Raw genomic sequence first — 12,510 nt, forward strand, 5'->3', positions numbered from 1 at the left:
CAACCCATTGAAAACATTTTAATCAAGCCCAATTTAAAATCCAAAATGTACAAGCCCAAATCACATAAGTTAGCAGCCTAAATCAATAACTCTGCAAGCCCAACATCTCAAAAAAAAAAAAAAAAAAAAAAAAAAAAAAAAAAAACCAAGTCCAATTAAGAAAACATGCCCAACTCAAAATGCAATCTAAATAACAACAAAACCAAAGCCTAAATAATATTAAATATAGGCCCAAACCCGAATTCAAGCCCAAAACAGTTATTGTGCAAATCAAGATGGAAATCTCATTCTTACCATTAATCCCACCTTAAAACCCATGGACAAGAAACAACGATGGTTGAAAGGATGGCGATAAAGTTGAAGGGCTCATCGCCCTTTATCACTCATACAAAGCCCTAAGATTCTCTCTAGAAACTCTCCTTTAGAAATGGCCAGAACCAAGCAGACTGCTCGAAAGTCCACAGGAAGCAAAGCCCTTAGGAAGCAATTAGCCACGAAGGCTACCAGGGAGTCAACTCTTGCCATCGGAGGAGTCAAGAAGCCTTACCGCTTCAGGCCTAGAACGGTGGTGCTGAGGGAGATCAGGAAGTACCAGAAGAGCACGGAGCTTTTAGAAGCTTCTTTTTTAGAGGCTGGTGCGTGAGATCACCCAGGACTTCAAGACCAATCTAAGGTTCCAGAGCAACGTCGTGGCGGTGTTGCAAGAGACTATCGCCCTGCAGTGGTGTCGTTGGCAGTGGTACCGCTAGTAGTGACGCCACCGGTAGTGGTGTCGTTGGCAATGAGAAGGGTAGTGTCATGGGTATGAAAATGGGAAGGGTGAGAAAAGAAAATGTAAAGAAAGAAAGAAAATGGAAGAAAAAGGAAAAAAAAAAAAAAAAAATGAAAGAGAAGGCTATGAGTGGGCGGCAAAATGAGAAAAGAAAAAAATAAAAAAGGCCTTTAGGAATGGATGGTGGAAATTAAAAAGGAAAAAGAATGGCTAGGATTAGTTCTCACATATGGGTATAGAAAGTTGGGCCTAGGTTGGGCCAAATTAAAATGGAAGGAGCCCAAATAAACACAATCAAAATAAGTCCTATAAATAAATAATAGTAAATAAAAATAAAATAAAATAAGTGAGAATGGGTATGAGACAAATTTTGAGGTTTACAAATATGCTCCTCTTCGGTGGAGTTCACGAGTAAAGTGAGTGTATACACAAGCGAAATGAAGTGAACTCCACCGAAAAACAAGAAAAACCACTAAATTTGTTCCAGTATGACACGAGCTCTCTTAAACCAAAATAAGAACAAACAGATTCTAAAAACAAAAAAAAAAAATGGCAAGAACGAAAACTCCTAAGGTGCCTATAAAGAAACACTATGGATCCAGACTCCCTCAGAAAAATCTCCAAAAGCGACTCGAAAATCGATGTCGAAGTCGAGTAGCAGCTGAACCATGAAGGAGCATAGGAATAAATGTGTACAAAAGAAGAAAGCACACATCACCTGAAAACACCACACAAAAGTAGAATGGAATATGAAGCTGTGAGGACAAGGTGTGCAAATACTAGAGTCACCTAAATCTAAAGGAAAGATCGGACGCGGTTGCCATGATTGAAAACACCTAAGATCAAGGAGGGATAAGATGCGGTCACAATGATCAAAATCACAAAACTGAAGAAGAAAAAAAAGAATAGGATGCAGTCATCATAATCTAAAACAAAAGGGATGCGGTCGCAATGACCGAAATCACCCAAAACATATGGGACGCGGTTGCAATGACCGAAATCACTTGAAACATAAAAAGGACGGGATGCAGTTGCCATGACCGAAATCACCTGAAACATATGAGACGCAGTCCCAATGACTGAAATCACATAAAACATACAAAGGATGGGACACGGTCACCATGAATGAAATCACCTAAAACATAAAAAGGACAGGAAGTGGTCGCAATGACTCAAATCACCTGAAACATACAAAGAATGGGATGCGATCGCCATGACCAAAATCACCTGAAACATACAGGACGCGATCGCAATGACCGAAATCACCTTAAATATATGGGATGCGGTCGCAATGACCGAAATCACCTGAAACATAAAAAGGACGGGATGCGGTCGCCATGACCAAAATTACCTGAAATATATGGGACGTGATCGCAATGACTGAAATCACCTGAAACATACAAAGGATGGGATGCAGTCGCCATGACTGAAATCACTTGAAACATATGGGACGCGGTCGCAATGACCGAAATCACCTAAAACATATGGGACGTGATCGCAATGACCGAAATCACCTGAAATATATGGGATGCGGTCGCAATAACCGAAATCACCTTAAACATAAAAAAGACAAGACGCGGTCGCTATGACCGAAATCACCTGAAACATATGGGATGCGGTCGCAATGACCGAAATCACCTGAAACATATGGGATGCGGTCGCAATAACCGAAATCACCTGAAACATACGGGACGTAGTCCCAATGATCGAAATCACCTGAAATATATGGGATGCGGTCTCAATGACCAAAATCACCTGAAACATAAAAATAATGGGACGTGGTCGCCATGACCGAAATCACCTGAAACATATGGGACGCGGTCGCAATGACCAAAATCACCTGAAACATACAAAGGATGGGACACGGTCGCCATGATCGAAATCACCTGAAACATATGGGACGCGATCGCAATGACCAAAATCACCTGAAACATACAAAGGATGGGACGCGGTCGCCATGATCGAAATCACCTAAAACATACAGGATGTGGTTGCAATGATCGAAATCACCTGAAACATAAAAAAGACGGGACGCAGTCGCCATGACCGAAATCACCAAACTAAGGAAAAGACAAAGATGTGACCCATCGTATAGGTACGATCTACGCTAAAACTCAAACCAAACATAGGGTGAACGACCGATCGATATGGGTGAGGTCCCAAAAACTCGAACTAAACACAAACTAATAGGAAGATGGTTGATCGATAAATATGCGACCTTGACTCAAACTGAGCTGGCATGATGGTGATATGATCAAGTGGCCCAAAGCCAAAGGATAACCAGGATAACGATGCAAGAAAACTCAGTAGGAGGGAATATGCCCTAATATGATAACTCATAAGGATCGACAACTAGGTTAAAAGATAATGAAGCATGTGCAAGGTTTGATGATCCTAGGAAAGGAGGGTATGCCCCAGTATGCAACTCGTAGGGGTCAACAACTAGATCAAAAGGTGAATGAAAGTCTATTGAAAGGTCTGGTGCTCTCAGAGAAGGGGGTATACCCTAGCATGTGACGATGAACAAACTGAGATACAAAATGCTCCAAAACTATTGTGCTTTAAAATATGTTCATCCATCATGTAATGAAAATGTCTAACCTCAAATAGGTAATTCCAAACAGGACCATGCATCGTGATACCATGCTAACAAAACTAAATTAACTGATGAATAAAAACAAATGATGATCAGTGCTCAAAATGCAAAGAGCAAGCAAATCAACACTCAACATGCCAACTGTCAAAATGAAAGCATCATCACTAATAAATCAACAATCTGTTAGGCCCTACCATCATGGAAGATGTTGAACCCAAAGTCCAAATGATGTATGAAAGTACAACCAAAGAAATCAAGGACTGATTTACATCTTCTCCTAATCGAGATAGGGGTGTGATGTCATGTGTCATGGTGAGATGTGTGGGATAAAAGAAGGTAATGATCAAGCTTTGGTAATATAGAAAACACAAAAGTATCAATGATGAAATGTCTTAGTACAAAATGAAAGCTAGGTAGGTATCCAAGATCATCCAAGTATGCCGAGAAGACTAAACCCAAGGTGTCAATAGCTCCATAATCCATCAAAAGTAGTAATCATAAACAGAAAGTCAAGTCTCGATGTCAAAACATCCGACTAGGTGGCTATGCCCTAGTATGCAATGAGGATGAAATGAAACAATCCAATAATCTCCATATCACTCGTCAAATGCTCTAATGTAAAGAATCAATCTAATATCTCTCCAAAAGATGGATATGCCTTAGTGTAAAGGATCTGATAGGGTGGCTATACTCCAATGAAAAATTCTATCCATCCCGGCTATGCCCCAATATAAAGTAGTATATCTGAGTCAACAATTGCTGAGGGGGACCATGTGTAGTGTACGTCAACAAATCAATCAATCTCTACTCATGATGCTAAAAATGGAAACATCTCAACATAATCCATATGAATCAAAATCCCTGTGCTCTATGAATATGAATGAAGTGGCTATGCCCCAATATAAACCATCTAAAGTGTCTATGCTCCAAGATAAATCAAAGTCCATTGCCAATGAGAGGGCTATGTCTCAACATGTGCAATCTATGAAGCAACTGTGTCTCAAAATGAACCATCATCTCAAAAATCAACCATCAATGAGTGAAGTGTGTCCCAATGTAGAATATCGAGTAGAATGATTGTATCTCCAATAAAAGCGCTCTCTGAAACGGCTATGCCCCAGTGTAGAGTATCATCCTAAAAGAAACTATCATCGATAAGCAGAGTATGCCCCAGTGTAGATCACATCACCTTTGAAAATCCACCATTGATAAGAGGGGTATGCCCTAGTGTAATCCATCACTTCAACTCCCCATCCATCATGCTCTAAGAAATAATCTCCAACCAATCTCAAGTATTGCCCATGTGTGAGCTATCAAGCACAACATGAAGTTTTGGTCTCAGGGTGGTCTTAAGACACGGGACGTAACGTAGGCTGAGGTAATAAAGTGAAAGAAATGAAAGGAAACTAGGATCAAAGATCCTAATGATATAATCCCCATACCCTTCATGCATGAAATGCAATGCGTAGAAAACATCATGAGTCGTAGACCTAAGGATTTCCACATGGAAAATGATAATAAATGAATGACATATCGAATAAGCAAGAATAAAGTGTGGATGTTGAACCTAAGTCAAACATCAAGCAGAATGAGAAAATAAAGAAATCAGATGAGGTATAGTGAAATGGAGGAATAAAATAAAGATAGAAGAAGAAAAAAAAATAGAAAAGTGAGTGATGGTCAACCTGCATCAAAGCATGGAGATAAGTCACATAAAAATGGATGTAATGACAAATAGGGAAAAGATCCAGAAATCCTAAAGAAAGGTCGTTCGTCCCTCTCACAAAAATTGAATGGGCGACTTACACTTTCACCCAAAATATATACCAAGATAAAATCCTAGAAAGAAGCTCCCATACGAACTCTCTCTAACACATAAACTCAATGAAGCAAACTAGCACATCCATACATGTGCTCAATGGAAAACGGAATAATGAACAACGCATTTTTTTTTTTGCACATACTCTGATCAATAATGAATGATCTCCCATGAAAATACATACCCAAATGATCAAACCCTCTCCACATACTGATGTAACATGAATCCTCATTAACAAGACAATTTCTCAAACTAAAATCTCTGAACCATTGCCCATGGGGTGAACGAAGGGAAAGAACGTGACAATCCTCCATGTAGTGACGTGTGAAAAACCACTACTGAAGGTGAAACAAGGCTAATGTCGAGTAGGCAATGATGAGAGAAAAGACAGAGAACGAATATCACAAGTGGTGATATGTGATGCCGGAAAAAGTGACAAGATGATGTCAAAATGGAAAATATCACAATGAAGAGTGAGAGTGAGGGATGAGGCTTGAATACGTATTGTCAGGTCTCAAAGCATGCAAGCACTATAGGGTCCCTAACCTGGTGTAATAGGTAAATGAGGCGATGAAAGAAAATGTTATGGTACTCGCGTGAGGCTCAATGGGCTAGCAACGGGTAACTTACTATGTAAGGGTGACAGGGTGAATGGACTCATGAAATGATGGCCACCCATCCTTTAACCACTACCTCGAACATTGTACTCTCAAAATCTCACATGGTCAATACTAAAAACCGGCATCTATCAAACATAGACATGTCAACTCCTCTAAAATCGTGTGAAAGCTCCTACCCCGGATGCTCTGTGATGATCATCAATGTCATTTGAAAATCAGCTCACTCTATCATCACATGCCACTCACCATCGTCTCATAAAATCACCATCTCTAGTCATCCCGACTCTCTGAAGTCATGTGCAATGGCTCAGATCTGGATACTCCTTGATAACCCCTCTACCTCAACAATATCATCAAGCAGACAAACCACCTCTCATCATGATTCATCTATCATCATGCAAAGCTCACCTCAAGTCTAACCATCTCGGACTCTACCTGGTCAGATCAAAGAAAATGATGGAAGGAATAGGCAATGACACTATAGAATGCTAAGGCGAACAAAGGTATTAAAGTCGTATAATGGTACCAAAGGGTGGTGTCATGTCAGGCTCAAAATGGGTAGGTCACTAAGTTTACAAAGTCAGGATATGGATATGGATATGGTACTGCTATGATCAAAAGGTGAAATGTGTCACAATCTCGAACTCCCTAGGTCGATCCCTTAATCCTAGGTCAATGGGCTCAATATCCTCCATGATAGGTCAAGTCAAAGTGATCATGATGCATAAGTGAAAAGATGTCTCATATTGAAAGCATAACATACATCAAGGCAAGATATGTAAAGCATACTCAAGAGAAAGAGAATAACACATACTCAGAATAAAAAGATCATATCACTAAATGAACCAATGAGTACATCATGTGTGAAGCGATAAAGAACTATAAATGACTGGACTTTCAACATAAACTATAAACGACGACTCTAAACCAAACTAGACTTAACAAAGCAAAAATAACCCTAATGAACTAAAAAAAACTGGATTTGACAAAACGGAAACGACTCTTATGACAACCATAATCAAAATGAAAAGTGCTATGAGCTAAACTACTGCAAAATGATGTACCCATGTTGACCGAACCAAGTCCTCAACTCGGAATATCTTAAAATACCATATGAACATCAATATCATCAACATCCAAATCAATCTACTGAAGACTAGAAGGAGGGGGTACTGCATGTGTAGAATGCGTAGGCAAGGGATTGACGGTCACACTTGGTCCAGACAAGTTGACCAACCCAACATCAATCAAATCCTGTATGGCATTGCGGAGTGTCGAGCAGTAATCTGTTGCATGTCCTTGAGTCTGATGAAATGAACAGTGCTCATGTAAGCGGAAATAAGGAGGAATAGGATGTGGCAAGGGGCATGGTGCCAAAGGATCAATCAAACCAGCATCTTTGAGCTTCTCAAAAGCTCTAGTCAAAGTTATGCCCAATGGAGTGAACTATCTTGTGGGCCTCTGTGTGTATGGTTTAGGCAGCGGAAGAGTAGTGGCTCTCGGATGTGGTGGTCATGGTTGCATGTTAGTCTAAGCAATGTAAGGCTATTGAACATAAACCGGATGATATTAATACTGTGGATGAAAGAAATGAGCTTTGACTGTGGGAGACCTGTAAGGTGAGTGATGTGCAGGTCTCTAATGCTGATAGCTAATAGTGTCAACCTCTCCAAACCTACTAGATGATCCAACTAGCTTCTTCCCCTTACTGTTAGGGAAATGAGCAGTATCTGTCCATAATCCTCGAGCAATGGCCTCCTCAACACTGAAAGCTGCATGAACTAGACTCTTAAGATCCTGAAATGGAATGCCCACAAGGCGCCTAGCAAACCTCGACTGTAGGTTCTGAAAAACCATATCAATTTGATCCTGCTCCTTAGGCCGGTCTATCATACCAGCCACCTTTGTCCTCCAACAACTGAAAAATGAAGAAATAGACTTGTCTGGCCTCTGTCTAGTGGCCTCCAACTCTCGTCTAGATACATCAATGTCGGCACTGAAAGTAAACTGAGTCAGAAACTCATGAGCCACATCCTCCCAGGTGCGAAGTCTCGAAGGCTCAACTGAGGCAAACCTTCTCTAAGATGCCTCACTAAGTGACATGGGGAAAAGGGTCACCAACTGTGCATCATCTATCCCGTGTGTTCTCATGACTGTGTTGTATAGTCTCAAGTGGATCTTAGGACAACCAATCCCATTATAATGCTCAATGTCTGACCTGTGAGACCTGGCAGGCAAGCTAGCCGCCAGCATGCCATCCCTATCATCCCAAGTCAAACTTCCATCCTGGACTCGAGTCTTTCAACCCTGGCCTCCTGCTCGGCTAATCTAGTATTATCAGTAGTAGTAACAATGAGAGGCAGCACTGTGGCAGTACGTGGTAGAGCAGTCTCACAGTAATCTGATAGATGGAATGGAACGCCATGTGAAATCCCAGGTGGAAGAACCTATGCTATCTGAGATGCATGGGGAACTGTCTCGTCTATGCTAATTCCGATTGGATGATGATCCTGGCAAGAACTCTCTATCTTATCCAAACGTCTACTGACCTCTGCCATGAACTCCTGAATAAAAGCAAGTGTAGAAGCTAGCTCGTCTGACATCTCAACTGAACTTTCTGAACTCTGATGTGAATCTGCTCTAATCAATCGACCCCCAACTCTCCTCCAATGATGTGACTCCAGACTCAATCAACTCCTAAAATGACTCCCTACAATGCAAACAAAATGGATGAAGGACACAAGATAAGACCTTAAAAGACAACAGTACAACATGCAAACACATGGTCCTGAGGTGGCAAACTGAAATCTGGAAGTATGATGAGAACTCTAGAGTCATAAATGTGTCCACTGTGAGATGGCTACAAATGCGACTAGAAAATTCCTATCAATAATCCAAGATGAAAAGGGTGTGAGTAGCACACTATCATGAGATCGATACTCCATCTATAACCACATATCTTTAACTCAACCTTCAAATCGAGCTCCAGAAAGGGAAAAAATGATGAGGTGATCAAGGAAAATCTCTAAAAAAAAATGTGAATGTGAAAACATGCCTTTCACCTTCCCATAATGAAAATGTGAGCATCGAGTTGAAATTCGAATCAATGATTGTACAAAGAATGAGGTATTGGGCCCATGATAGTGTACAATGTAAAAAGATGAGCATAATCAATGAGCATATCCCAAAACGTCAAGTAGAAAGTGACAACAAACCAACAGAAAGTGTCAACTCAAGAAAAAAAGACTATCTAAAGCCTAAAGGAGAAAGTGTGTTAGACTCAATGAGCGACAAGAGGAAACCAAAACTATATAGCAAGGGGTGGTCCAACTGATACTCAAACTTGCACTGATATCTAAGCACTCTCAACTGGAAACCAAAAGAGGGAGTACTGGATCCGAACTGTAACTAAAGAGGCTCTGAAAGCCCTCAGATGCACCCACGTGTAGGAAAGGAAGTCCTGATCGAAGGATCTAAGGCTCAACCTATAAGGTCAAGGTGGCTCTAAAAAGAAAAATGGTGGACTTTAAAGGATCCCTAATAGAAGTGATCGTACTCTCTAGCGGTACGCAATCCTCTGCACGCCTTTGAAGAGACGAGGTGCTTCCATGCAAGGTGGTCTCACCTTCACACATGCACTACCTCGACATCCCAAGGGGTTTCCTATGGTGAAAGCTCTCCTAATGGCTGGCGTATCTCACAACTCTAGTCAGTTGTCAACTATATAAGGTGCACAGTGAGTGGCATGGGTGCATCCGAAAATCTTATAAAACTAAAAAGAAAACACACTAGCCACACAAATATCCTGAAATCTAGCTCTGGGTTGTACAAGTCTTGAAATGTCGGACTTCAATCAGCATCAATGTGTCGACCACCTCCGAAATGCCCCCAACATAGATATAGCCCATCACTAGACCCTAATCCTAATCATTAGCTCGGTCGAAGAGCAAACAAAACAACAAGTCTCATATCAAATACGAGATCAAGGGAACCTAGTTAGACCTAGACTAGAGAATTGGAAATAAGGGGATAGGTGCGAGACCCACACAGACAAGCAACACATGCATCATGCAAGATAAGAGAGGTCATGCAATAGGCAGTCAAGCAAACCACAGGTATATCATCCAAATCTATACACAAGCTAAGCAAGAAATATGATAATCGAGATGGATATGTAGCAAGGATAACATGCTCTAAGATGATCAAGATAATATATAGGCAGGTGAATCAACACTAAGACAAACATGATATATAACAATATGAGCATACATGTCAAAGTGAATAGGATAATCATGGCAAGCGTAGAATCAATCACTATCATTAGCATGCCAATGTCGCAAATGGATATAGCAATCAGGCATAGACAATCGCCACATCAAAATCCTCAATATGCTATAATCACTCAAGCATAGAGAAGCGCAAAGGGAAGGTATCCATCAATCGACTAATCAAATGCCACATTTGCTTCAACTTGAGTTCAAGTTTGACCCTAAAAAATCCCCAATGGAGTCACCATTTTGTGGATCCCGCATTTTCGCTCGATGCGTTCCCACTCGATGGTGAAACTTGTTTTCTTTTTTTATTTATTGATAAAAATTGATTTTTAGAAGAAAAAAAAACTTGGAGTCGCCACTTATTTTAATTTTTTTTAAGGAAAAACAAAATAAGAAAGAAAACCCTATGTGACTCCTTATTTAGAAAATACATGTCTGCAAAAACAGAAACTGGGTCCGGGGGTTAGATTGCCTATTTGGAAGGTACAGTGGTGAGCCGTAGCACCCCTCTAAGCCTATATACATACAGTCTCTACTAATCGAATGAAGGGAATTGTGACAATTAATTAATTGTGGATACCAAGAAAAATAATCAAGCAAATGAGCATATACAAGTCATAATGAAAATCAATATACACGAAAATAATGATGAAATCTAATTACAAAAATATATAAAATAAATGATAAGAGAATTATGCAAAATGATTTATTGAACTAAAAAAAAAAGATATTAAAAAAATAGTTTTCAAGAAATTTCAAAGGATTTTATAAAGAATGATTTTGAATTAATGATTTTAATTTATTTATTTACAAAAAAGAAGTTTCAATTTATTTTCAATTAATGATTTGATTCAATTTCATTTGTATTTAATTTTCAAAAAAAGTTATTTGTGCTTATTGTATCAAAAAATTTATTACAAAATTATTTTACTTGCTTTCTTTAGAATATGAATGAATTTTTACAATTTTATTTACAAAAGTATTTCAATTTGATTTTAGATTTTTTTTTTTAAAAAAAAAGAACTTCAAAATTTTATATTTGATTCAAAGAAATAATTTTACATTTTCACTATTTTATTTAAAAGGAAAGAATTTTACTTGATTTTTACTATAAAAAAATGTCAATTCCATTTCATTTAAAAGTATCCATTTACAATTTTATTTATGAATAATAATAATAATAAAGTCTTTTGCAAATTTGATTTAAAAGATATGGTTTTTCAAAATTTTAGTTTAGATAAGAGAATTTGTTTAACTTTTATTAAGAAAAGAAAAAATAAAGATTTTTTTTATATATAAGTTTATCTAAAAATAAAATTTAATTTATTTTTTATTTCAAAATAAAGTCCTTTTTCACAATTTTATTTGCAAAAGAATTCCTTTCAAATATTTAAAAAAAAAAAAATATTGACAAAACCCAACTTCTATTTGAATTAGAAAATATATATATATATATATATATATATATATATATATATATATATATATATATATATATATATATACTTTAAAAAAAAACTCTCAAATTTATTTTAAAAAAAGTTTTGGCCACGGAGGCCGCAAAGAAGTCGGCTCCTACCACCGGAGGAGCCAAGAAGCCTCACTGCTTCAGGCCTGGAACGGTGGCGCAGAGGAAGATCAGGAAGTACCAGAAGAGCACGGAGCTGCTGGAAGCTTCTTTTTCAGAGGCTGGTGCGTGAGATCGCCCGGGACTTCAAGAGCGATCTGAAGTTCCAGAGCAGCGCCGTGGCGGCGTTGCAGGAGACTGTCGGCCTGTAGTGGTGTCGCCGGTAATGGCACCGCTAGCAGTGATGCCGCCGGTAGTGGTGCCAACGACAATGGTGCCGCCGACAATGAGAAGGGTAGTGTCGTGGGTATGAAAATGGGAAGAGAGAGAAAAGAAAATGTAAAGAAAGAAAGAAAACGGAAGAAAAAGGAAAAAGAAGAAAAAAAAAATGAAAGAGAAGGCTGTGAGTGGGCGGCAGAATGAGAAAAGAAAAAAATAAAAAAGGTCTTTAGTGTTTGACTTTTGGAATGGAGGGTGGATATTAAAAATGGAAAAAGAATAACTAGGATTAGTTCTTACGTATGGGTATAGAAAGTTGGGCCTAGGTTGGGCCAAAATTAGAATGGAAGGAGCTCAAATAAACACAATCAAAATAAGCCCTATAAATAAATAATAATAAATAAAAATAAAATAAAATAAGTGAGAAAGGATATGTGACAAATTTTGGGGTGTATATATATATATATATATTACATTATATTTTAATTTAAGATTAGAATATTCTATATGAAAGGGCTATAAAATGATGGTGGATAATATGTTTCGTTACTTATTCTATTTCATATTTGATTGAATATAAGATAAAATAATTAATGAAATCATTTATCTTGTTCCCTAAGAAAAGAAAAAAAATGCTAAAAAA

The 12,510-nt window shown here is 38.5% G+C and overlaps 1 pseudogene; it reads left to right on the plus strand.

Annotated features, from left to right (window-relative positions):
* Positions 1 to 232: 232 nt before the first annotated feature.
* Positions 233 to 12,004, plus strand: LOC100247136 (histone H3.2-like; annotated as a pseudogene).
* Positions 12,005 to 12,510: the final 506 nt, after the last annotated feature.

Source organism: Vitis vinifera, chromosome 7 (assembly GCF_030704535.1).
Source record: "Vitis vinifera cultivar Pinot Noir 40024 chromosome 7, ASM3070453v1".
Taxonomy (NCBI): domain Eukaryota; kingdom Viridiplantae; phylum Streptophyta; class Magnoliopsida; order Vitales; family Vitaceae; genus Vitis; species Vitis vinifera.